Here is a 26,621-nt window from a genome sequence, read left to right on the forward strand (position 1 = left end):
CTGCGGGGGGGGGGGGGGGGGGGGGGGGGGGGTGATGGAGCATAGGGTGTCCTTATATGCCGATGACTTGCTGTTATACATGTCGGAACCGAGTGTGTCGACAGGGGGAATATTGGAGTTGCTTCGAGTGTTTGGATCTTTCCCGAGGTACAAACTAAATCTAGACAAGAGTGAGTATTTTGTGGTGTCTCGGCCGGGGGTGAGGGCAGGGGTGGGGGGGCTTCCATTCCATAGGGCAGATACTCATTTTAGGTACCTGGGGGTGCAGTTTGCCCAGGAGTGGGTGGGGGGGCTCCGCAGGTACAATATTTCCAGTTTGGTGGGGAGAGTGAAAGCTCATCTGGCAAGGTGGGATGGTCTCCCTCTGTCACAGGCAGGTCGGGTACAGGCGGTTAAAATGAACGTGTTGCCGTGATTTCTGTTTATTTTTCAATGCCCGCCGATTTTCCTGCCAAAGGCGTTTTTCAGAGAGATTGAGGAAAGGATTACCTCGCTCCTATGGGGAGGGAGGTGGCCAGAGTTGGAAAGATGCTGCTACAGAGGGGAAGGCAGGCAGGGGGTTTGGGTCTTCCGAACCTGATGTATTCCTACTGGGCGGCGAATGTGGAGAAGGTGCGGAGCTGGGTCAGAGGGGTTGATTCTCAGTGGGTCAGAATGGAGGAGAGTTTGTGCAGGGGGTCAGGATTGAAAGCACTAGCAACAGCGCCGCTCCCGATAGCCCCGGGGAAATACTCAGGGAGTCTGGTAATAATAGCTTCATTGCGAATTTGGAGGCAGTTTCGCCAACACTTCGGGTTGGGGGCAGGGTCAAGGGAAATGCCGATTCGGGGGAACCACAGATTTGAGCCAGGGAGGTGGTAGGAAATTTTCGGAAACGGGAGGAGAAGGGGATTAAGACGCAAAAAGATTTGTTTCTTCGGGGTCAGTTTGCAGGTTTGAAGGAGCTGGACGCGAAGTATGGGCTGGAGCAGGGGGAAATGTTCAGATACATGCAGGTTCAAGATTTTTGCCAGAAAGGAGATACAGAGCTTCCCGGTGGAGCCGGCTTCCACATTGCTGGAGAAGGGGGTAGTGTCGACAGTTTACGAGGCTATTTTGGAAGAGGAGAAGACACCGTTGGAAGGGATCAAGGCAAAGTGGGAGGAAGAGTTGGGAGAGGATATGGAGGAGAGGTTCTGGTGTGAGGTGCTCCGGAGAGTAAATGCCTCCACCTTGTGCACGATGTTGGGGCTGATGCAGCTGAAGGTGGTGTACAGAGCACACCTCACGAGGGCGAGGTTGAGCCGATTCTTTGAAGGAGTAGAAGATGTGTGTGAGTGTTGCGGGGGGTGGGGGGGGGGGGGGGGGGGGGGCGCTAATCACGTTCATATGTTTTGGTCCTGTCCACAGCTAGAGGATTACTGGAAGGAGGTTTTTAGGGTAATTTCCAAGGTGGTGTACATGAAACTGGACCCAGGCCCTCGAGAGGCCATATTCGGGGTGTCGGACCAGCCGGGATTGGAAATGGGTGCGGAGGCAGATGTTGTAGCCATCGCCTCGTTGATCACCCGAAGGCGGATCCTGATTGGTTGGAGAGCAGCCTCTCCACCCTGTGCCCTGGCATGGCGGGGGGACCTGTTGGAAATCCGGGGTCCCTATCTCTCTAGCCCTATCCTATTTATGTATTTGTCAAGACACCCCTTAAACGTCACTATCGCCCCTGCTTCCACCACGCTCCTCCGGCAGTGAGTTCCAGGCACCCACTACCCTCTGTGTAAAAACCTCCCCTCGCATATCTCCTCTAAACCTTGCCCCTCGTATCTTAAACCTATGTCCCCTAGTAATTGACTCTTCCACCCTGGGACAAAGCTTCTGGCCATCCACTCTGTCTGTGCCCCTCGTAATTTTGTGGACTTCTATCAGGTCGCCCCTCAACATCTGTCGTTACAGTGAGAACAAACTGAGTTTATCCAATACCTCAATTTATGAAGCCCAACATCCCATATGCTTTGCTAATTACTCTTTCAGCAGGTCCTGCCACTTTCAAAGATCTATACACATGCACACCCAGATTCCCATGTCCCTGCACACACAGCAGAATTGTGCCATCCAGTCAACGTTGTCTCTCCCTACTCCTGCATCACCCTACTCACACCTTTCAGTATTAACTCCCAAGTGTCACTCGCCTGTCCATCCCGTAGAGGGATACGGACCCAGGAAGTGTGGAAGATTTTAGTTTAGACGGCAGCATGGTCGGCACGGGCTTGGAGGGCCGAAGGGCCTGTTCCTGTGCTGTACTTTTCTTTGTTCTTAGTTCTTCTTTTGGTCTATTCCAGGCCTATGTGGCAGGTGTTATCCTCACTGCCACATCTCCAAGTTTGGTTCCGTTATAACCCTCACGAAGACCACGGGGGAATTTGCTGATTGACCTCCCGTGGGCTTACTGGAATATGGGGCGGGATTTTCCAACCCCCCCCCCCCCCCCCCCCCCACCCGGGCAGTTCACTGGGCTCCAATAGGCCGAGCGGCCGCGCGTTTCCGGCCAGTCCCGCCGGCGTGAAATGGACATGGTCCCACACGGCGGGACCTGGCTGGTAGGCCGTCTATTGGAGTCCTCGGGCGGAGGGGGGGGGGGCACGGGAGGATCCGGCTCCGGGGGGGCGGGCCCCCACAGTGGCCTGGTCGGGATCGGGGCCCACCGATCTGCGGGCGGGCCTGTGCTGTGGGGGCACTCCTTCCTTCCACGTCAGCCCCTGTAGGTCTCCACCATGGCCGGCGCATGCGCAAGAATGTGCTGGCAGTTTTGCGCATGCGCGGGATCACGGCGGCCCTTCGGCGCCGGTTGGCACGGCGCCAACCCCTCTGGCGCCGGCCTAGCCCCCGGACGTGCAGAGGATTCTGCAACTTCCGGGTGGTCTGATGCCAGAGTGGTTCGCGCCGTTCTTGGCGTGGCATTGGGCCATCCCGCCGATTGCGGGAGACTCCCGCCCATGAGTTCCCATGTTGAGCAGGTGGAGACACGCCCAGTAGGGGCTGACCAGTGGGACCTTGAATATTTACCCCGGGCTGGGACACTTGTTTTGCATACCGTGGCTGTGGCCTTGTGTTGGAGAATAAACCTGCTTTGCCTTTTAGCTCCGCGCCTCCTGGAATTATTACAGGGACCACTGGCAAATTTTGAAATTTGACTCTTGCAGTTTTCCTTCAGTATTGCAGTGGGAGTATCTGGCTGGATTTTGTACTCCAGTCACTGGAGTGGGACTTGATCCCACATTCTAATGCAATCAACCTCCCTGTCGCCCGGTCAAAACTCTCCCTAACAGCACTGTGGGTGCGCCTGCCCCGCCTGAACTGTAGCGGTTCAAGCCGGCAGCTCCCCACCATCTCCTCAGGGGTAACTAGGGATGGGCAATGGATGCTGGCCTAGACAACGAGGCCCACATCCCATGAACAAATATTTTTTTAAATGAGATAGAAACTGAGTGCAGCTGATAGGAGGCTGTCCCATTCTTTTGCTAAGGCGCAATTGGCTGCTTCGTTAATGTTATGAATGGAGACGTCGCTGAAATCATCAGCCGCTCTTTACTCGCTGCTGGAGAGAAGTTTGTTGAGAAGAAGTGAAGTGGCCGCTCCCAGTACGCTTGTCTTGGAAGCTTGGGCAAAGGTATCTCCTTGGGCTGCAATGGGTTACTTCCAGCGAACCTCCTGCTGCGTTCTTCAGGGAAAGGCCACTACAATGGGAAATATACCATAGGCGAGAATTGATGGCATCACGAGTGGAGGAGGGGCACTGATCGGGGAAAATCGCTTTCATCAAATAAATGTCTATGTTGGCACAGTCCCGGTTTCTCCTGATAAGAGACTAAAATGATAATGGTTGTTGGCAGGGGCAAGTTCTGATTGTTATTTTTAGCAGCTGGTGGATCAGCTTGTTAAAGTGTCATATGAAATTGCAGAGAGGATAAAACAATGCCAGGGACAGAGCAGCCAACTGACAGGCTCAACATAAGAAGATGAAACCTTGTCAACATAAAGATTGATGGATGAAGTGTTGCTGAATTTCTTGTGTACATTGAGACTTGTCAGACAGCATTCCGTATGAATTTGCGCAGTACACTACTCGGGAATTGGGATCCCGATCTCTCTCTTCCCCTCTTCGGAGGGCAACTACTGGAAAAAGAAATTGCTGTAGAATTTCTGAGGGATCACAGTCCAATGAAACCCTCTTGCGAGATGAGGTGAGGTGTGGTCATGAAGTGCTTACATTATTGGTTTAGTGATCGAGAAGCTTGGACTAATGATTCAGTGCTATGTCATGTGAGTGTACCTTTAACAAATGGGTGTTAATAAATGGATGTGTATAGAAATATCTGAGGTGAGAGTACCTTTAAGAAATGGGTTTTTATTACTGCAGTGATGTCAGACAGTGGGTGGTGCTGGGCTGTCTGTCAGCTTTTTACTTTTGCTTTAGGCTTTTTGCTGCAGGGTGGGTTTGGTTTCATTTTAGTTGTGGAGAAGCTGCAGTCACAGCAGGATGTGTGTGAATCTCTGCAAGCTTATGAATGCCCATTTGTTGATTTCAACGTGGTAACTGTTCTCAGTAGTGAAGTTAAGCCTGATGTCTTTCTGTACAAAGGCTTCATTTTGTCTTCCGGATGTTGCTTGGGAATTTATTAAGGATTACTTAGTGTTGTAGTCTTTGGGGGTTGTATTTGAATTGATGGTTGCTAAGATGTTCACTGTATGTTTTAAAAAGGTTAACTTGAGTTCATAGAATAAACATTGTTTTGCTTTTAAAAAATACTTTACCATTTCTGCTGTACCACACCTGTAGAGTGGGCCGTGTGCTCCCCATACCACAATCTATTAAACGTTGTGGGTCAGGTGAACTCATTGATACACTTTGGGGTTCTCTAAACCCTGGCCCATAACAAATATGAGTTCAAAGCCCAGCATTGCAACTGGGGAACGGATATTGACATAAATGAATCGGGAGCAAAAATCTACGGCACGATCTAACCCGGAACAGAGTCCAGTGAGGAGCGCGTTTAGCCGGGTGTTGCCTGGCACTCGGGAACCCTGCACCCCACCTCACTCGTGCACGGCACCCCCGGCCTGATGCCCACCAGGGGGAAAATGCCAGCCTGGCAGCTTGGCACTGCCAGCTGGGCATCTTGGCAGTGCCACCTTGACACCGAGGCAGTTGGGACTCAGGTGGCACCTCCAGAGTTTCAGCCTGGCAGTGCCAAGGTGCCCAGGCAGCACCAATGAAATGAAAAAATGAAATGAAAATCGCTTATTGTCACGAGTAGGCTTCAAATGAAGTTACTGTGAAAAGCCCCTAGTCGCCACATTCCGGCGCCTGTCCGGGGAGGCTGTTACGGGAATCGAACCGTGCTGCTGGCTTGCCTGGGTCTGCTTTCAAAGCCAGCGATTTAGCCCAGTGAGCTAAACAGCCCCACTAAACAGTGTCAGGGTGCCACCCTGCACAGAGTGGGGGCCTCCGATTCCCTGGGAAGTCCCCCACAAGTGCCGTGCCGTCTGCACCGAACGGCGCTCCCCTGAGGTCTCCGAGGCAAAGGGGTAGATGCCTCGGGTAGATAGGGGGAGTGCTTATTAGAGTGAGACTCGCTGGCTCACTCTATAATATGCAGATTTGCAGAATACTAATCATGCCCACAATGGGCTGGATTCAGATCGCGATGGCGAGGCGAGTCGGGTAGATCCCGGAAGAAGGATCTCCTGGGATCTCCCGCATTGCACCCAAAAGGCCTTTAAGGAATGTCCTGTAGGGAAGGAAATCTGCCTTCCTCACTTAGTCTGGCCTACATGTGACCCCCAGACCCACAGCAATGTGGTTGACTCTTAAATGCCCTCAGGGATGGGCAATAAATGTCGGCTCAGCCAGCGACGCCCACATCCCATAAATAAAGAAGAAAGAAATTCATTGTCTCCTCTTCCGCTGTCCGACAGGCAGTGGGTTCCAGGTTATCACCATCACTGTACAACCTCTGCCTGTATCACATTTGGTGACAGCTCTGTTTTGCTCTGCTCTGTGTTATTTTTAAGATTAAGCCGGGGATTTTCGATTTAAAAGCTAACGTTTGTTTTCTTTTGAAAGAAAAATTAATCATTCCCACAGTAATTTTAAGAAAAGCTCATGTTCTGTAAATTCTCTGCACTCTTGCGCTGTCATCTATCCTCAGTAACGACACTGTAATTTCCAACGATTAAATAGGAAGGAGGAATTCTTCTGCTGACTGTAACAACCTTGTAAGTGCATTTGAGAGGGAAGTCTGATTCCACTGCACAGCTCACCCATCCTTAACTCCAAATGCAGCATCACTGGCCCCACCTTTAAATGATAAGCCATTACAAATTGTGCAGCCTAATTATATATATATATTTTTTAAGCAATTCAGTTTCTTCGCAGCATGTAACTTACCGCCCACTGCCTCCTCACTGTAACGAAATGCTATCACCTTCTGTGTGATATTTTATTATTGCAATGGGTGGCAAAAGCGGGAGTGTGTAATCCCTCAATAACTCACTGACTCTACATTTGCTCACTAGCTATCTACACTAATACCAGCAGACATGATTTTTTCAACACATGTATGTTTTGATTTGTTAGTGAGATGGGGCACTGCTGGATTTATTGCCCATTTCCAGTTGCCCTTTTGAAGGCGTCGTCCATTGCCTTCTATCGCTGTAACTTTGATTGGTTATGAAGCGCCCACAATGGAGTTAGGTAGGGTTGTACGTTTTATGTTCTTTCCCGGGCCAGCATTTATTGCCCATCTCTAATTACCCTTGAGAAGGTGCTGGTGAGCCGCCTTCCTGAACCGCTGCAGCCCCTGTGATGTAGGCACACCCTCAGTACACTTAGGGAGGGAGTTCCAGGATTTTGACAGTGAAGGAATGGCGAGATATTAGCAATTCAGGATGGCGAATAGCTTGGATGAGAACCTGCAGGTGGTGATATTAGAATCATAGAATCCCTGCAGTGCAGAAGGAGGCCATTTAGCCCATTGAGTCTGCACCAACCCTCTGAAAGAGCACCCTATCCAAGCATGCTCCCCCACCCTATCCCCGTAACCCCACATATCTTTTCGACACAAAGGGAAAATTTTACATGGCCAATCTACCTAACATGCACAATTTGGACTGTGGGAAGAAACCAGAGCACCCGGAGGTGATGTTCCCATTCATCCACTGCCCTTGACTGTCTAGGTGATAGAGGTTGGGGGTTTGTTGGTTGCAGTCAAGGAGCCTTTATGAGTTGCTGCAATGCATCTTATCAGTGGTACACATTAGCGCCACTTTGCATTAGTGGTGGAGGAAGTGGATGTTGAGGTGTCGAGGATATTGAGAATGTTGAGGTGAATAGTCCACCTGGGCTGTTCTCTCTTCCAATCTCTTCCATTGGGCAGAAGATACAAAACACTGAGAACACGCACCAGCAGATTCAAAAAGCTACCAGACTCCTGAATGGCCCATTTGTAGATTGAACTGATCTTTCTATGCATCTACTCATTGAGTGGCATGGTAGCACATTAGGGCGGCATGGTAGCACAGTGGCTAGCACTGTTGCATCATAGCGCCAGTTTGCCAGGTCCAATTCCCGACTTGGGTCAGTGTCTGTGCGGAGTCTGCACGTTCTCTCTGTGTCTGCGTGGGTTTCCTCCGGGCGCTACGGTTTCCTCCAAGTCTCGAAAGACGTTTTGGATTGGATTGGATTGGATTGGATTTGTTTATTGTCACGTGTACCGAGGTACAGTGAAAAGTATTTTTCTGCAAGCAGCTCAACAGATCATTCAGCACATGGAAGAAAAGGGAATTAAACAAAATTCAAGAAAATACATGAGAATACATGAGAATACATAATAGGGCAACACAAGATATATAATGTAACTACATAATCATTGGCATCGGATGAAGCATACAGGGTGTAGTGTTAATGAGGTCAGTCAATAAGAGGGTCATTTAGGACTCTGGTGACAGTGGGGAAGAAGCTGTTTTTGAGTCTCTTCGTGCGTGTTCTCAGACTTCTGTATCTCCTGCCCGATGGAAGAAGTTGGAAGAGTGAGTAAGCCGGGCGGGAGGGGTCTTTGATTATGCTGCCCGCTTTCCCCCGGCAGTGGGAGGTGTAGATGGAATCCATGGATGGGAGGCAGGTTCGTGTGATGGACTGGGCGGTATTCACGACTCTCTGAAGTTCCTTGCGGTCCTGGGCCGAGCAGTTGCCATACCAGGCTGTTAGGTAATTTGGACATTCTGAATTCTTCCTCTGTGTACCCGAACTGGCGCCGGAATGTGGTGATGAGGGGATTTTCACAGTAACTTTGTTGCAGTGTTAATGTAAGCCTACTTGTGAAAATACAGATACTTCTATGTCGCTGGCACAATATCTGTGTATTTACCAAACAATAATTGTAAAAACCTTTTGTCTCCCTGTGCGTCACCTAATTTCCTGTAAATCACCGTAAACAAACTGAAGCCTTTTGAGCATGGTGGGAAATGGTTAATAATAATTTCTACTGTCGTTATTTTTCAGCGCCACTCCTGAGGTGCTGCAGTTTGTTTGCGTTATGTCAGCATCGTACTGCGGGGGCTATGAAACTCTCTCTCCTCTTCTCCAGCCACAGTGACTGAGATTTTTAAACTACTTTGCCATTAGTTGGTCAGTTCTCCAGGAGACGTTTGGGGAGAATTTGGTTAGCGCTTGACTACAAGGTGAAACAGGCCCCAAAGAAGTCAGCGAGAGGATTGCCCGAGGTAGGAAATGTCACCGCCAGTTATGTATAGAATCCCTGTAGTGCAGAAGGAGGCCACCAGGTTTGCACTGACCCTCCGAAAGATCACCTTACCTAGGCCCACTCCCCCGCCATCTCCCCACAACCCCGCAAATTCATCGTAGCCAATCCACCTAACCCGCACATCTTTGGCCCATGGGAGGAAACCGGAGCACCCGGAGGAAGCCCATGCAGACGTGGGGAGAACGTGCAGACTCCGCACAGTCACCCAAGGCCGGAATCGAACCTGGGTCCCTGGTGCTGTGAGGCAGCAGTGCCTCATAGCGCTGAGGTTGCCCAATGAATCTTGGGGAATATGTGCTCCCCCGATAACAGGACGGGCCGGTTGTTAACCATTTCTGTTGTATACACAGAGCCGACCAGTTAAGTACCGGCTAGAGAGAAGACCAGTAGCGAATTGCTGGTGCTGTGTAAATATTAGTGGAAATAAAGTTATGTTTCATTTGACGCACAAACCCATGTTGGGCTTTTCGTGGTCCTCACAAAAAAAAAGGATGCCAATTTCAGACTGAGATGAGGAGGAATTTCTTCCCCCAGAGGATTGTGAGTCTTTGGAACACTTTGCCACAGAGAGCAGTAGGGGCAGAGTCCTTGTGTATATTAAAGGCTGAGATTGACAGATTCTTGATCAGGAAGGGAATCAAGGGTTACGGGAAAAGGACAGGAAAGTGGAAATGAGGAATGTCGGATCAGCCATGATCCTATGGAGCAGGCTCGAGGGGCCGGATAGCCTACTCCTGATCCTATTTTATTGTGGTCTTATGGTCTGGTCAGAATAAATAGGGAAAAACTGTTCCCATTGGTGAAAGGATTGAGGATGAGAGGGTACACATTTAAGGTAATTGACATAAGAAGCAATGGAGACGAGAGGAGGAACATTTATTATGCAGCGAGTGGTGAGATTCTGGAATGCGCTGACCGCGACTGTAGTGGAGGCAGGATCAGTCAAGGCTGTCAAGAGGGAATTAGGTTGTGATCTGAAAGGAAAGAATGCGCAGGGTTTCCGGGGGGGGGGGGGGGGGAGGGGGGGGGGGGGGGGGGGGGCAGGGGTGTGGCACAAGTGCGACGCTCAATCAGAGAGCCAGTGCTGAAAGGCCTCCTTTTGTCCTGGACCAATTCTGGTGACTCTCTAATCGAGATCTGTAAAATTATGAGGGGGTTTTGATAAGGTGGTCACAGGGAAGACATTTCTGCCTGTGGGGAAGTTCAAACCTAAGGGTCGTAAATGTAAGGTAGCCATGAATCCAATTGAGAATTCAGGAGAACCTTCTTTACTCCGAGAATGTGGAACTCACTATAAACAGGAAGGTGGTTGAGATGAAGCACATAGGGGTCAGTTCGCCCAATTGGCTGGACGCTGGTTGGTGATGCCAACAGGGTGGGCTCAATTCCTGTACCGGCTGAGGCTATTCATGAAGGCTCTGCCATCTCAATCTTGACCCTCGCCTCTGAGGTGCGGTGCTCCACAGTTTAAATCACCACCACACGGTCTAGGAAATGTTGGGGGAAGAAGGTTAAATTTACTCCAATAAATATAAGTACGAATTGGATTTTTGTCCAAGTTGAGTGAAGGGGTATTAAGGGAAATCAATGGATAAAACCTGCTATAACAGCAAAAACTGCTCCTATGGAAAGGGCATAGTGGAAATGGGGGGCTCTCTCCCAAAGGGGAGAGCAGCCTATGGTCCTCTGGGACTGATAAACACATGAGGGTGAAAGGATTGGGGGATCTGCTGAGCTGAAGGAGACCTGTGTTGATCAGAAACACTGGCATTGACCAGTTGGCCATTTTTCTGTTAAAAGCAAATTACTGCGGATGCTGGAATCGGAAGCAAAAGCAGAAAATGCCGGACAGTCAGCAGGTCTGACAGCATCTGCGGAGAGAGGACGGAGCTGACGCTTTGCGCCTGGATCACTCAAAGAGCCTGCGTGAAATGATACCTGCAAATATTTTCCTGGAAAGATGCACAATGCCAGAATAAAAACCAGCCTGCTGAATTAACATTTCATCCCATGTCATTAGCTGACAGTGCTCATTTTGCTTGTTAAACAACAACGCAGAGGCTTTTAAAAAAAAGCACATTTTGTCAGGAAGGCACCACCTTTTCTTTGTGGAAAATATGTTTATTAAAAAAATCATCCTCGGTCATGAGACAGAATTCACTCCAGCTGGGTGTACTGTTCTGCGGAATCAGTGGGATCATGTGTTTTCGAGTGCAGCCCAATTAGAGATCGTGGCATCTCATATTCCTCTGGGCTTTGGATCGAACACGGCGATGCATCGCTGTGCATCAGTCCTGTCGCTCGGATGGCTAGTCTGCCCCCCCCCCCCCCCCCCCCCCCCCCCCCCCCCCCCGGTCTCTTTAGCCCGGATGGTGCTGCAGACAAGGGTTTGCCGGTGAATTGGAAGCTGCAGACTCCCAGGGACTGTGGACCAGCGAATGCTTCAGAGGTTGTACCCCATACAGTGCAGGGCTGCTTTGGAGAATCAGCCCCTTCCAGGCTGGAGGCTTACTGAGGTCAGTACCTGAGCTGTGTGCTGATCGATCTGCACCTCAGAGGGGTGAGCAGTCTAAATTTATTGACAGAAAATTATGCTCTGGCAGGAGGTTTACATCAGTTTAAGGGTTTCTACTTAAAATCTAAAAATACCCTTTGACTAAATCCTTGATGAAAAAGTGAGAACAATCAAAGTGCGGGGTGTAATTTTATTTTATTCTGCCTGTTGCAAGAAAAGCAGAACACTGTTATAAAGAGTTCAGGTTAAATCTTTTTGTTGCTTGATTGGGACATGGGAGAAAGCCTGTAGAAGCAGCACCTCAAGGCTATTCTGGGAATAGCTAAGGTGTTTGGAGAGGGTGGTGTGAGAGTCTTTCCTGTGTTTTTCCTTTGTTCCGATGTATTTTCTTTTCTTTTTATTGTTTTGGTCCGTGGACCCATAATTGGGATGTGCCTTTAAGCAGAAGGTTCAAAGTTAAGCAGCCCTCTTGCCAGGACACTGTGTTCCCAAGTTTTGCATTTTGGAAGGGAGAAGCCAGACTCATCGGCACTGAGTGGATCTTAGGAACCAGCTTTGGAGGGACTCAGTTTGATTGGTTAATGGGCATACGGTGTGTTGGCCAGGAACGTTGTTGTGCCTGACAATAGTCAGTGATCGGTTCCTGCACGATGCTTTCTGAGAGAACGGGACAGAGGTGTTTGTACCTTGGAGGTGAAAGGAATGCTCTCTCTCTCTCTCCTGCTGGCTGAAGTGGAAGAACTGCTCTGTTGTCCTGAAAGTAGTGAGTGTCAGGCACATCCTTTGCTGTAAACCTGGAATGATGCTGAGTCGGCAGAGAAGGTAGACAACCTTCCCAGAGAAAAGCATCTCAAGCCTGTGTGGCCCTAACAATTGCACACAAAGACTCGAGACATGTACAATCGAAGCTTTATTGCTGTGTGATGCTATTCCTCCGGCGGCAGCTGTAGAATAGGATCTCAGTGACTCACATGCATATTTATACACAAGCTCCCTGTGGGCGGAGCTAGCCGGCAGGGGCTGACCGGAGGAACCTGTATTACAGGTACAGCCATATATCCCCCTACTGCAAGTACACATATCTAAAGTGGTTATATCACCACATTCACCCCCTGTAAAAAAAATGAGTCCGGCGGGGGTGACGTGTAACCATAATACAAAGGATGATATATTTACAAAAGAGTTCAAACAAAGAAAACCAAGAGTCCATCCGGTTAGCAGGTTACAGGTTGAGCCGAATCGGCGGTCGAGCGTTCCGCTGTGATCGGCGTAGCTGTGGTGGTGACCTCGGCCCAGGCGGTGATGGCAACGATGGTGCAGGTGCTGGCGGTGTTGGTGCTGGCTGCTGGTGGGATGACTCCGAGAGCGAGCCGAAATCTTCCGTGTCCTCCAGTGTGGGCATGGGGACAAGGGATGGACCTGGTGGGGACGAATACGGGAGCGCCGGGGAAAAGGAGGGGGGGGGGGAAAGGGGCGTGCGCATGGGATCGTCACCTGAGGGAGCCAGGTCCCGGAGCGAGACTGTGTCCTGGCGGGCGTCGGGGAACTCCACGTAGGCATACTGAGGGTTGGCGTGGAGTAGGCGTACTTTGTCCACCAGGGGTTCCGCCTTGTGGTGCCGGACATGCTTACGGAGAAGGACTGGGCCCGGAGTCGTGAGCCAAGTCGGGAGCGACACCCCGGATGTTGACTTCCTAGGGAAGGCAAAAACACGTTCGTGGGGTGTGTGGTTAGTTGCGGTGCACAGTAGCGACCGAATGGAATGGAGCGCGTCAGGGAGGACCTGCTGCCAGCGAGCGACTGGGAGGTTCCTGGACCGTAGGGCCAGCTGGACGGCCCTCCATACCGTCCCGTTCTCCCTCTCTACCGGCCCGTTTACCCGGGGGTTGTAGCTGGTCGTCCTGCTGGAGGCGATACCTCTGCTGAGCAGGAAATGACGCAGCTCATCACTCATGAACGAGGATCACCTGTCACTGTGGATGTAGTCGGGGAAACCGAACAGAGCAAAAATGGAATCCAGGGCCTTGATGACAGTGGCAGACGTCATATCCGGGCATTGGATGGCGAAGGGGAACCTAGAATATTCATCGACCACACTAAGGATGTAGGTGTTGCGGTCGGTGGAGGGGAGGGGCCCTTTGAAGTCCACGCTGAGGCGTTCAAAGGGGCGGGACGCTTTCACCAGGCGCGCGCGGTCTGGCCGGTAGAAGTGCGGCTTGCACTCCGCACAGATCTGGCAGTCTCTGGTGACTGTCCGTACTTCCTCGATGGAGTAGGGCAGATTGCGGGCTTTGATCAGATGGTACGCGAGTGACCCCCAGATGGCAAAGGCTCTCGTGCAAGGCACGGAGCTGGTTCACTTGTGCGCTGGCACATGTACCTCGGGAGAGGACGTCTGGGGGCTCGTTGAGCTTGCCGGGGCGATACAAGATCTCGTAGTTAAAGTTGGAGAGCTCGATTCTCCACCGCAAGATTTTGTCTTGTCAGGTCAGTGAGGAGAGTGAATCTCCTGCCGGCCAGGTAATGCCTCCAGTGCCGCACCGCTTCAACGATTGACTGGGCCTCCTTTTCAACAGAGGAGTGTCGAATTTCGGAGGCGTGGAGGGTGCGCGAAAAGAATGCTACGGGTCTGCCAGCCTGATTCAGCGTGGCGGCAAGTGCGACATCTGAAGCGTCGCTTTCTACTTGGAAAGGCAGAGTCTCGTCTACTGCGTGCATCCCAGCCTTGGCTATGTCAGAGTGAATAGGGGCGAAGGCCTGTTGTGCCTCGGCCATGAGGGGAAAATGTGTGGACTGGATAAGTGGCCGGGCCTTGTCCGCGTATTGTGGGACCCACTGGGCGTAATAAGAAAAGAACCCAAGGCAGCGTTTGAGAGCCTTGGGGCAGTGGGGGAGGGGAAGCTCCATGAGGGGGCGCGTGCGGTCGGGGTCGGGCCCCAGTCGTCCGTTTGGACTACGTAGCCGAGGATGGCTAAGCAGTCTGTGCAGAACACGCACTTCTCCTTGTTGTACGTGAGTGGGCAGCACGGTAGCATGGTGGTTATCTTAAATGCTTCACAGCTCCAGGGTCCCAGGTTCGATTCCCGGCTGGGTCACTGTCTGTGCGGAGTCTGCACGTCCTCCCCGTGTGTGCGTGGGTTTCCTCCGGGTGCTCCGGTTTCCTCCCACAGTCCAAAGATATGCGGGTTAGGTGGATTGGCTATGCTAAATTGCCCTTAGTGTCCTAAAAATAAGGTTAATGGGGGGGGTTGTTGGGTTACTGGTATAGGGTGGATACGTTGACTTGAGTAGGGTGATCATTGCTCGGCACAACATCGAGGGACGAAGGGCATGTTCTGTGCTGTACTGTTCTATGTTCTATTAAGGTGTGGAGGAATTTAGAAAGGTTGGCATCATGGTCCTGCTGGTCATGGCCGCAGATGGTTACATTGTCGAGGTACGGGAAGGTGGCCTGCAGTCCGTACCGGTCAACCATTCGGTCCATTTCTCGTTGAAATACCGAGACCCCGTTAGTGACGCCGAAGGGAACCCTAAGAAATTGGTACAGACGACCGTCCGCCTCGAATGCAGTGTAGGGACGGTCCAATTTATGGATGGGGAGCTGGTGGTAGGCGGATTTCAGGTCAATAGTAGAGAAGACCCGGTACTGTGCAATCTGATTGACCATATCAGAAATGTGAGGGAGGGGGTACGCGTCGAGCTGCGTGTACCGGTTGATGGTCTGGCTGTAGTCCACAACCATCCTGTGCTTCTCCCCGGTCTTAACCACTACCACCTGGGCTCTCCAAGGACTGTTGCTGGCCTCGATGATACCCTCCCAAAGCAGCCGCTGGACTTCGGACCTGATGAAGTCCGTGTCCTGGATGCTGTACCGTCTGCTCCTGGTGGCGACGGGCTTGCAATCTGCGGTCAGATTGTCAAAGAGGGAGGGAGGTTCGACCTTGAGGGTCGTGAGACCGCAAACGGTGAGGGGAGGTAGGGGTCCGCTGAGTTTGAGGGTGAGGCTCTGGAGATTGCACTGGAAATCCAGGCCTAGTAAGAGTGACGCGCAGAGGTTGGGGAGAATGTACAGACGGAAACGGTCGAATTCCACGCCCTGTACAGTAAGTTTAACAAGGCAGAAACCCCAGATCCAGAGTGAATAGCATCGCACAGCAATAGATTGCGGCGCTAACAATTGCACACAACGATGTACAATCGAGGCTTTATTGCTGGGCGATGCTATTCCTCCAGCGGCAGTTGTAGAATAGGATCTCAGTGACTCACACGTATATGTATACACAAGCTCCCTGTGGGCGGAGCTAGCCGGCAGGGGCTTACCGGAGGAACCTGTATTACAGGTACAGCCATACATCCCCCTACTGCAAGTACGCATATCTACAGTGGTTATATCACCACAGCCTGGAAGGAAGAAGTATCAAAACGGAACCCTGAACTTCAGAAAGACATTAACTGGAAGTCATCCCATTGCATCTGAGACCCTGGGCGGGATTCTCCGACCCCCCGCTGGGTCGGAGAATCGCCGGGGACCGGCGTCAATCCCGCCCCCGCCGTGCCCCGAATTCTCCGACACCGGAGATTCGGCGGGTGCGGGAATCGTGCCACGCCGGTCGGCAAGCCCCCCCCCACCCCCCCCGGCGATTCTCCGGCCCGCGATGGGCCGAAGTCCCGTCGCTGTCAAGCCTCTCCCGCCGGCGGGAATCAAAACACCTACCTTACCGGCGGGATTGGCGGCGCGGGCGGGCGCCGGGGTCCTGGGGGGGGGGGGGGGGGGGGCGGTGCGGGGTGATCTGACCCCGGGGGGTGTCCCCACGGTGGCCTGGCCCGCGATCGGGGCCCACCGATCGGCAGGCGGGCCTGTGCCGTGGAGGCACTCTTGTTCTGCCGCCTTCGCCATGGTCTTCACCATGGCGGAGGCGGAAGAGACCCCCTCCCCTGCGCATGCGTCAGGATGACGTCAGCAGCCGCTGACGCTCCGGCGCATGCGCGGACTTACGCCGGCCGGCGAAGTCCTTTCAGCCCCTGCTGGCGTGGCACCAAAGGCCGTTCACGCCAGCTGGCGGTGTGCCAACCATTCCGGCGCGGGCCTCGCCCCTCAATGTGAGGGCTTGGCCCCGAAAGGTGCGGAGACTTTGGGGCGGCCCGACGCCGGAATGGTTCACGCCACTCCAACGTGCTGGGACACCCCGCCCCGCCGGGTAGGGAGAGAATCCCGGCCCCTTTATCCTTTTATGTTTATTAATATTTTCTTTCTCTTTCTACCACCCTTTTCCCTCGGTGTTGTTTGACTGTGTGTGTGTGTGGGGAGTGGGGCAGGTTAGAAAGGGGGTGTTGGGTATTACATAGTCAATTATTTTCTGTCTTTAATTATAATACGATACATAATAAAACATTACTTGTGTTAAAGTTACAAACCTGGTGATTGCAGTTTATTGGCTCAACCAAGGACCTCGGGTATTTTATATAAAATCTAATTTCTCCTGCTTTGTGATTCCGGGTCAAGGGGGCTGGAATTGACCGCATATCAGCCCAGGGTGTCGTGACAGAGGGAAGGGAGGGCGAGAGATGGAGGGTCTTCATTGGCCCTAGCATGAGGCAAGCCAAGTTATAACACATGCTACATGTGACAGTGAGGGTGCTGCCGGCTCGCTCTTTGGAAGCAGAAGCCAAGACCCTCCTGTGGTTGAACAATTAATGTGCAAAAGATATACAATTGGCAAACTGTAGTTTGTGAGCGAGTGGGAGATTCAGCAATAGGTAGATGGAATTGCTGTTACAAGCACACGGGTTGCACTTGTGCTGTGCAGTATCCGCAATGGATACATCCAGGAACTGGTTAATTTATTAATGGTGAATCTCTGATTGGCCACTAACGGTGCCAAGCTCACATCGCATGTGAATTGGAGTATTGGGACCATAAAGGAATAATTTGCATTTATGTAGCCCCTTTCAGAACATCTGGATGGCTCAGGGCACTTTGCAGCCAATGAAATCCTTTAAAGGGTAGCTCCGGTTGTAATCTAGGAAATGCAGAAGCCAATACGCGCACAGCAAGCTCCCACAAGCAGCGGTGTGATGAGGAGGGAGTGCTGCACTGTCAGAGGGTCAGTACTGAGGGAATGCTGCACTGTCAGAAGGTCAGTACTGAGGGAGTGCTGCACTGTCAGAGGGTCAGTACTGAGGGAGTGCTGCACTGTCAGAGGGTCAGTACTGAGGGAGCGCTGCACTGTCAGAGGATCAGTACTGAGGGAGTGCTGCACTGTCAGAGGGTCAGTACTGAGGGAGTGCCGCACTGTCAGAGGGTCAGTACTGAGGGAGCGCCGCACTGTCAGAGGGTCAGTACTGAGGGAGTGCTGCACTGTCAGAGGGTCAGTACTGAGGGAGTGCTTCACTGTCAGAGGGTCAGTACTGAGGGAGTGCTGCACTGTCAGAGGGTCAGTACTGAGGGATTGCTGCACTGTCAGAGGGTCATGACTGAGGGAGTGCTGCACTGTCAGAGGGTCAGTACTGAGGGAGCGCTACACTCAGGGTCAGTACTAAGGGAGTGCTGCACTGTCAGAGGGTCAGTACTGAGGGAGCGCTGCATTGTCAGAGGGTCAGTACTGAGGGAGTGCCGCACTGTCAGAGGGTCAGTACTGACGGAGCGCCGCACTGTCAGAGGGTCAGTACTGAGGGAGTGCTGCACTGTCAGAGGCTCTGTACTGAGTGCTGCACTGTCAGAGGGTCAGTACTGAGGGAGTGCTGCACTGTCAGAAGGTCAGTGCTGAGGGAGTGCCGCACTGTCAGAGGGTCAGTACTGAGGGAGTGCCGCACTGTCAGAGGGTCAGTACTGAGGGAGTGCCGCACTGTCAGAGGGTCAGTACTGAGGGAGTGCCGCACTGTCAGAGGGTCCGTACTAAGGGAGTGCCGCACTGTCAGAGGCTCTGTACTGAGTGCTGCACTGTCAGAGGGCCTAGCAAGCCATGAAGTTCAAGGGTAATTAGGGATGGGCAACAAATGCTGGCCCAGCCAACAATGCCCATATCCAAAGACGAATAAAAAAAAAGTTCAGGTCGCCACACCACAGAAAGGAAGTGATTGCACTGGAGAGGGTGTGGAGGAGATTCACCAGGATGTTGCCTGGGATGGAGCGTTTCAGCGATCAAGAGAGACTGGTTAGGCTGGGGTTGTTTTCTCTGGAGCAGAGAAGGCCGAGGGAGGGGCCTCATCGAGGTGTACTAAATTACGAGGGACATAGATAGAACAGAGAGGAGGAAACATTTCCCCTTCATTGGGGGCTGTTTAGGGGCTGTTTAGCTCACTGGGCTAAATCGCTGGCTTTGAAAGCAGACCAAGGCAGGCCAGCAGCACGGTTCGATTCCCGTAACAGCCTCCCCGAACAGGCGCCGGAATGTGGCGACTAGGGGCTTTTCACAGTAACTTCATTCGAAGCCTACTCGTGACAATAAGCAATTTTCATTTCATTTTCATTGAGGGGTCACTAACCAGGGGGCAAAGATTTAAGGTAAGGTGCAGGAGATTTCGAGGAGATTTGAGGAGAAAGCTTGCCACAGAGGGTGGTGGGAATCTGGAACTCACTGTCTGAAAGGGTGGTGGAGGCGGGAGCACTCACAACATTTAAGAAGCATTTAGATGAGTACCTGAAAAGCTGTAGCGTACAAGGCTACGGACCTGGGATTAGAACAGATAGGTGCTTGATGACACGATGGGCTGAAGAGCCTCTTTCTGTGTTGTAAAACTGTTTGACTCTTATGACTCTAGCTCCCAGCTCTTTCTACGACATGGTTTACTTTTTTAGCCTGAATGAACATTTCACCTCGTGCCATTCCCCTCCTTTCTCCCTGTAATCCTGCACGTTCCTCCTCTTCAGACGATAATTCAGTTCCCTCCTGAAAGCTTCAATTGAAGCTGCCCCCACCGTGCCGTCAGGCAGCACGTTCCAGATCCTAGCCACTCACTCCCATCCCATAGAATCCCTACAGTGCAGAAGGAGGCCCATCGAGCCTGCACCGGCCCTCTGAAAGAGCACCCCATTTAGGCCCACTCCCCCGGCCTATCCCCACAACCCCACCTAACGCATTGTGTGAAAAAGTTTCACCTCACCTCTCCATAGCTTAGACCATAAGACCATCAGGCATAGGAGCAGAATTAGGCCATTAAGCCCATCGAGTCTGCTCCACCATTCAATCAAGGCTGATATTTTTCTCATCCCCACTCTCCTGCCTTCTCCCCATAACCCCTGCTCCATTATTAATCAAGAACCTATCTATCTCTGTCTGAAAGACACTCAGTGATTTGGCCTCCACAGCCTTCTTTTGCCAATTACCATAAATCTGTGCCACCTGGTTCTGGGTCCTTCCACCAAAATGAATAGTTTCTGCATTTCTCCTCTGCCCAGACCCCTCATGATTTTGAACACCTCGATCAAATCCCCTCTCAACACCTCTCTCCGCCAAGGAAAACGGTCCCAACTTCTCCAATTCATCTACAAAACTGAAGTTCCCCATTCCCAGAAGTTCTCGATTCTCGTGAATCTTTCCTCCAGTTGCCTTCACATCTTTCCTGAAGTGTGGTGCTAAATATGGTGGACAAAATGTTCCAGTTTATGCTAGAGCAGAGTTTTCTAAAGGATCATTGCAACCTCCTTGATTTATAACACCCAGGTTATGCTTTATTAATTTATGTGATTTATCAACCGGCCTCTCAACCTGTCACTTTAAATGATTGAGCTCAGTCTACACTTCTGAGGTTGAAGATTGAGCAACACCAGGCCGACACTCCAATAACCTTTATTGTCACAAGTAGGCTTACATTAACACTGCAGTGAAGTTACTGTGAAAAGCCCCGAATCGCCACATTCCGGCGCCTGTTCGGGTACACGGGGGGAGAATTCAGAATGTTCCATTCACCTAACAGCATGTCTTTCGGGATTTGTGGGAGGAAACCGGAGCACCGGGAGGGAACACGCAGACACTGGGAGAACGTGCAGACTCTGCACAGACAGTGGCCCAAAGCGGGAAACGAACCCGGGACCCTGGCGCTCTGAAGCAACAGTGCTACCCACTGTGCTACCCGCCTGCCCATCAAAGGGATGCTGCATTATCTGTCAGATAAACGAAATGAAATGAAAATCGCTTATTGTCATGAGTAGGTTTCAAATTAAGTTACTGTGAAAAGCCCCTAGTCGCCACATTCCGGCGCCTGTTCGGGGAGGCTGTTGCGGGAATCGAACCGTGCTGCTGGCCTGCCTTGGTCTGCTTTAAAGCCAGTGATTTAGCCCAGTGAGCAAAGCAAATGATCCCACGGCACTATTTTGAAGAACCGGAAGGCGCAGGGTGGGTGGGGGGGGGGGGGGGGGGGGGGGGGGGGGAGGCGGGGAGAGAGGACCCCTGATGCCCAGATGTACATCCCTCAATCACATCACAAAAGCAGACCATCTACTCATTGCCACATTGGAGCCGGTGTGACGGGATATTTAACGTTGACTTGAGATGGCAGACGGAGCCTTAGTTTAATGTTGCTCCCCCCCACCCCCCCACCCAGATGAAACCTTTGACACTCCAGCTGCTGCGCGAGCGTGTCACCTGGGGTGGTACCCGAACCCGCAACTTTATAAATAAATACTTCATGGGCAGCAAAGCAGTTTCGGAAGTCCTGAAGAAAGACTGTGAAAGATGCTGCATAAAAATCTTTCCCTGGTTAACATTGGAATACTTCGTAAATTGTGTGCGAATACCATCACTGGGGACATTGGCCTATTGAATCCGAGAATCAGCATCACCGTGCAATCAGGCACAGATGAATAATTCAGAATGGAAACCCAAAGCAGGATGAACGATGGGAAACATTACTGTCGCCTTTCGGAGATCAATCAGCCTGGAAGCTGATACGGTGCTTAATGTTTAATTACAATTCGGATGAGAAAGGAGCAGGAGGCGGCAGATCGAAGCCTCTGTGCTGAGCAAGCTGCGCCCATTGAAGTGTGAATGTTATTGAGTTTGCTCCGACACTGCAGTAGATGGGAGCCTCCATTTACCACCTACACTATGTAAGAGATCAGATACACCGTGTACGGCATTTAGGCCGAGCAGAATCATTTTCTCATCCATCGCACACCCTTAATCTGCTCCTATTTTGGGAAACAGAATGATTTCAGTCGCTGGATTTCAAACGTTTGATTTAGTGTGTCAGCTCTTTGGAATCTGCTCAGCCTCCAACAACAATTTCCACTTCTGCAGCACCCGTACCAGAAGAAGTCGAGATGCACGACTGGTTTTAACCCTTTCAGTGACTCCGGGTGCGGTTTTCCCACCGTGGACTAGGGCGCAATGGGTGAATCGCGGATCGACCCCCAATCGGGTTCCACGCCGGGTGTGAAATCCCGCACGAGTCACCCGGTGCGATGGCCGTGATCCAGATAATGATATTTAAAGGAGTCATTCTGCTTATTTAAACACCTGCCGCCTTTTTTACTTGGTACCCGCGAGTTATTTTTAAATAAATTTAGTGTACGCAATTATTTGTTTTCCAATTAAGGGGGCAATTTAGCGTGGCCAATCCACCCAACCTGCACATCTTTGGGTTGTGGGGGCGAAACCCACGCAATCGCAGGGAGAATGTGCAAACTCCACACGGACAGTGACCCAGAGCCAGGGTTGAACCCGGGTCCTCAGCGCCATGAGGCAGCAGTGCTAACCACTGCTGATGGCACCTGCGAGTTAATGGCTGTGGCTGCGAGGCCACAATTGGACGCTGTTTAGCTGGTTTCCCCAATCATGGCATGATGGCAACTCGCTAGGTCTCGCAGGCCATTGGAGCCCCTTGGCTGGTCAGGTACAGAGGAGGGTAGTGCCTGGCATTCCCCCTCCCTGAGACCGCAAAAAATGGATAAGTGTCGACAAATAGCGATGTCAATCTGGGCGCCGCCACCGAGAAAGGGTAGCACAAGCGGATAGCACTGTGGCTTCACAACGCCAGGATCCCAGGTTCGATTCCCCGCTGGGTCACTGTCTGTGCGGAGTCAGCACGTTCTCCCCGTGTCTGTGTGGGTTTCCTCCGGGTGCTCCGGTTTCCCCCCACAGTCCAAAGATGTGCAGGTTTGGTGGATTGGTCACGCTAAATTGCCCTTAGTGTCCAAAAAAAAGGTTAGGTGGGGTTATTGGGTTATGGGGATAGGGTGGAAGTGAGGGCTTAAGTAGGTTGGTGCAGACCCGATGGGCCGAATGGCCTCCTTCAGCACTGTATGTTCTATGTTCTGATACACCCTGTCAAACGCACCTGAATCCGGACTTGGAAGGTTTTCTATGATTCGCGGTCACAGTGTCTGTCATAAAGTGCTTACGTCTTTCTCAAGGAGTTCCATTAGTGACAACCTCACTCGGTTGTATTGGACTTGCTGACAAAATCATTAATTGCGGCCAGGTAACATGCCAATGTGAGATTTTGCTGGACTGGATTCTACTCCCATTCCAGCATTTTCTGTTCTTATTATTGGGGATTTTAAAATTGGGACTGAAAATGAATGGGGAGCAATGCCATGGGACAAACTTTGGGATGACCAGTCACGAACAGCAGAGTTTTCCGGTCTGACTTCAAGTTTACGGATGTTCAAATGTGGGTGGCCCGCCAGGAGAGCGTTGGAATGATTAAGTGTAGAGGTGACAAAGGCATGAATGAGGGTTCCAGCGGCAGATCAGCCGAGACAGGGGTGGAGTTGGAGATGTTATGGCGGTGGGAATAGACGGCCTGGGTGAAGTTACGGATGTGTGCTCGGCCCGTCTCGGTCAAATATCGCACCGAGGTTGCATCCAGCCTGGTTCAATCTCAAACAGTTGGTGGGGAAAGGATGGAGTTAGCAGCTAGGGAATGGTAGCAACGGTGGGGGGGGGGCACGGTATCACAGTGGTTAACACAGTTGCTGCACAGCTCCAGGGTTCCAGGTTCGATTCCCGGCTTGGGTCACTGTCTGTGAGGAGTTTGGAAGTTCTCCCACTGTTTGTGTGGCTTTCCTCCGGTTTCCCCCCAAAAAATGTGCAGGTTAACTGGTTTGGCCACGATAAACTGCCCCTAGTGTCCAAAAAGGTTGGCTTGGGCGTGGTTACTGGGTCACGGGGATAGGGTGGAGGTGTGGGCTTGGGTAGGGGGCTCTTTCCAAGGGCCGGTGCAGACTCAATGGGCAGAATGGCCTCCTTCTGCACTGTAAATTCTATGGTAGGAAATCAGAACGTAAAATACACCCATCGGCTGGAGTTTAATACTCTCCCCTATGGCACATTTGGCATCGAGGGAGGGTGGGGGCATTTAATTATATGTGTGGGTGCCCCAGCACCTTCCCACCTCTGCACTGATGAAGTCCATGGCAAAGTGGCCTTCCCACCCTGCCACCAATTGAGGTCATTCAGTGGGAAATTAATACCCAATTAAGGACCTAATTGCATTGGTAGGGCGACGAGAGGGGGAGGGGGGGGGGGCTGCAGTTTGGAGAGGGGAGCCCTTTCTTGTTCAATGACGCTAAGTGCTCGCTGAGAGCCAAACTCACGCCCTTGTTTCCGATTCCGCCTCTCCCCGATTTCCCCACCTTCACTTATCTGTAGTCTGGCTGGCTGGGTGATCCTGGGCTTTGGGTGGCTGCATTACCACCTGCGTCCACTATCTCCTCAGTGGTGCTGTAGAGCAATGCAGGTTGCGGGCCTGTGATTGGCTGGGACTTCCGCCCTGGGCATCCTTGATCGTGTGAGGAAGATCCATCGCTGTCTAATGAAGTGCTTGATTTGTATTGAATGCACTCTTGCCAGGTCTCCACTCGAAGGCTAGACCACCGTTAAGTCCATTAATCGCCACTGAATGTTTACGTTTTAATTAACATTTTACAATGATTTTACACATGAGATTGAGAGGTGAGCAGAAATAGCAGAAGTCCCATTTTGGAGGTGGCTGGTGCAATGGTATTATCACTGGAATAGTAATCCAGAGGCCCAGGAACCAGGGTTTCAATCCTACCACAGCAAATGGTGAAATTTAAGTTGAATTAATCATGGGGGTTATGGGGGTTATGCCAGGTGGGGTTACAGATTGTGGTTGAGTACAATTCTGCTGCTGTTCGACCCTCAGTGTTATCTCCAAGTGGAGGAGTACTGATTAATCAGCTGAGTGGGGGATGGACTGGAGCCAATGTTGAGGATTCCCAGGGCGACTCCCCCCTGACTGTATACCAGCGTGTCGCCCTCTCTGCTGGGTCTGTCCTGCTGGTGAGACAGGACATACCCAGGAATGGTGATTGTGGTGGCTGGGACATTGTCTGTAATGTATGACTCTGTGAGTATGACAATGTCAGGCTGCTGCTTGACTAGTCTGTGAGGCAGCTCTCATAACTTTGGCACAGGCCCCCACATATTAGTAAGGAGGACTTAGCAGGGTTTTGTCTTTTCCATTGCCTGGGCCAATGCCAGATTATCCGTCCAATTTCATTTCTTTTTTATTTTCCTAGTCCTAGTTGAATACAACTGAGTGGCTGGCGAGGCCATTTCAGAGGGCAATTAAAGGTCAATCACATTGCTGTGGGTCTGGAGTCACATGTAGGCCAGACCGGGTAAGGACGGCAGATTTCCTTCCCTTAAGGACATTAGTGAACCAGATAGGTTTTTACACAATCGACAATGGTTTCATGGTCATCATTAGACTTTCATTCCAGGTGTTTTATTGAATTTAAATTCCACCACATTGATTCGACCCCGGGTTCCCAGGGCATAGCCTGGGACCAGTGATAATTCCACTGTGCTGTCACCTGCTCAATTTCTAATTGATTACAGTCTGGGATGAACTCAGTAGCGCGTCTTCTGGGGAATCAGCAACTTACGAAAACAACTTATGGATTTTGCGTTTAACTCTGTATAAGACCATAAGACCATAAGACATAGGAGTGGAAGTAAGGCCATTCGGCCCATCGAGTCCACTCCGCCATTCAATCATGGCTGATGGGCATTTCAACTCCACCTACCAGCATTCTCCCCGTAGCCCGTATGTATGGACTTCAGAAGTGGCTGTCAGTTCTGAGAAACAATAACGGTGAATACTGTCAGTTTTACCATCCTGACTACCATAAATCTGGGTCGATGATTGTAAAATTACACACGAGTTTAGGCTTGTCTAGCTGGCGAGTCAGTTAACTCTTCACTTAAGAGGTTAGTGTCATGTGAGGGTACCTTTAAGAAATGGGTGTTTTTGTAGAATAACTGTAGTGGGTGTACCTTTAAGAAATGGGTGTTTATTACTGCAGTGATTTCAGAGAGTGGGTGGAGCTAGGCTGTCTATCTGCTTTACTTTCATTTTTCAGCAGGTTGCTATAGAGTGAGGTTTTAATTTTGTTTTCAGAGAGAAGAGCTGCAGTGAAAGCCAGCAGATGTGCATGGATCTCTCTCTACAAGCTAAAGAGTGTTAATATGGGTGATTTCAAAGAAATAACTGCTCTCATTGGAGAATTTAAACCTGATCTACGTGTTAGAAGGGTCTTTTGTCTTCTGGATGTTGTTTGGGAATTTATTAAGGGGTTACTTAGTGCTGTATTCTTTGGGGATTGTATTTGAATTAATGGTTGCTAAGATGTTCACTGTATGTTTTAAAAAGATTAACTTGAGTTCATAGAATAAACATTGTTTTGCTTTAAAAAATACTTTTCCATTTCTGCTGTACCACACCTGTAGAGTGGGCCGTGTGCTCCCCATACCACAATCTATTAAAAGTTGTGGGACAGGTGAACTCCATGATACACTCTGGGGTTCTCTAAACCCTGGCCCAGAACATTAGTGAGTTTGCTTCCCCTCTGCTATACTCTGGAGATTGTTGTATTGTCAGTAAGTGTAATTGGCACTGGGAAAAAGTGTTTTGGAAACTTTTCCACCATTGGTACTGTATTACCAGATCACTTCATTGCAGTATGCATATTTTAATAAATCAACTTGTATTTTCCGCTCTGAATTGGCAGAGCGTGCAGGTCCACAGATTCTTAAACGTGGCAGCACAGGTGGAAATGGTGGTGAAGAAAGCATATGGCATGCTTGCCTTCATAGGACGGGGTGTCGAGTATAAAAGTTTGCAAATTATGTCACAGTTATAGAAAACGTTGGTTAGGCCACATTTGGAAAACTGTCCAATTCTGGTCACCGCACTACCAGAAGGATGTGGAGGCTTTGGAGAGAGTACAGAAAAGGCTTACCAGGATGCTGCCTGGTATGGAGGGTATTAGCTATGAGGAGAGATTGAATAAACTGGGATTGTTCTCCCTAGAGATACGGAGGCTGAGGGGCGACCTG

The 26,621-nt window shown here is 50.9% G+C and overlaps 1 protein-coding gene across 8 annotated transcripts in view; it reads left to right on the forward strand.

The window, feature by feature from the left end:
- Nucleotides 1-26,621, forward strand: part of ttll7 (tubulin tyrosine ligase-like family, member 7) — a 302,308-nt gene that overhangs the window by 38,184 nt on the left and 237,503 nt on the right. The window contains exon 1 of one of the 8 annotated variants that reach the window (XM_038793678.1): nt 11,192-11,314. The exons of 6 other annotated variants lie outside the window; for them this stretch is intronic. The gene's annotated coding sequence lies outside the window, so the exon portion shown is untranslated. Of the gene's footprint in view, nt 1-11,191; nt 11,315-11,338; nt 11,359-26,621 lie in introns of those variants that run through there. One more of the 8 variants, XM_038793679.1, reaches the window with a different exon arrangement.

The sequence above is a fragment of the Scyliorhinus canicula genome, chromosome 4 (genome assembly GCF_902713615.1).
Source record: "Scyliorhinus canicula chromosome 4, sScyCan1.1, whole genome shotgun sequence".
Classification (NCBI taxonomy): Eukaryota; Metazoa; Chordata; class Chondrichthyes; order Carcharhiniformes; family Scyliorhinidae; genus Scyliorhinus; species Scyliorhinus canicula.